We start from the raw sequence: 939 nt of genomic DNA, 5'->3' as shown, positions 1-939 counted from the left end.
AAGAAGAAGAAGAAGAAGAAGAAGAAGAAGAAGAAGAAGAAGAAGAAGAAGAACAAGAACAAGAACAAGAACAAGAAGAAGAAGGAGAAGAAGAAGAAGAAGAAGAACAAGAACAAGAACAAGAACAAGAACAAGAAGAAGAAGAAGAACAAGAACAAGAACAAGAACAAGAACAAGAACAAGAAGAAGAACAAGAACAAGAACAAGAACAAGAAGAAGAACAAGAACAAGAACAAGAACAAGAACAAGAACAAGAACAAGAACAAGAACAAGAACAAGAACAAGAACAAGAATTAATAACATTTATTCATTTAGTAGTTGTGTCCAAAAAATATTTACAGTGAAACTGATAGTGAAGTAATGTAGATAAATTGGATGACCCGATTGTTTCTTTGGGAAACTCCTGAGGATTTCACTTCATGGAAGGAACAAACAATGAAATGAAAAAGTTCTGAAAGAACTCCACATGGGCTTGATGAAATATGTTTGGAAAAGATAATTTGTTTTTTGTTGTTGGTTTTTAATGAAGATAATGTTACGTCATCGGCGAAATACATTTATCTTCTGGGGACAACTGAGCTGACTCAAAGGTTTTGAACATCTCAAAGGTTTTGAACATCTCAAAGGTTTTACACATCTCAAAGGTTTTAAACATCTCAAAGGTTTTAAACATCTCAAAGGTCTTAAACATCTCAAAGGTTTTAAACATCTCAAAGGTTTTAAACATCTCAAAGGTTTTAAACATCTCAAAGGTCTTAAACATATCAAAGGTCTTAAACATATCAAAGGTCTTGAACATTTTTCTCTCAAAATTCTTGAACATTTTTCTCTCAAAAAGTCTTGCAAAATTCTTGAACATTTTTCTCTCAAAGATCTTGAACATTTTTCTCTCAAAATTCTTGAACAGTATTCTCTCAAAGGTCTTGAGCATCATTCCCT

The sequence above is a fragment of the Aplysia californica genome, unplaced genomic scaffold (genome assembly GCF_000002075.1).
Source record: "Aplysia californica isolate F4 #8 unplaced genomic scaffold, AplCal3.0 scaffold00685, whole genome shotgun sequence".
In the NCBI taxonomy this organism is placed as follows: Eukaryota; Metazoa; Mollusca; class Gastropoda; order Aplysiida; family Aplysiidae; genus Aplysia; species Aplysia californica.
The sequence above is the reverse complement of the archived record's forward strand: the minus strand, read 5'-3'. Positions refer to the sequence as shown.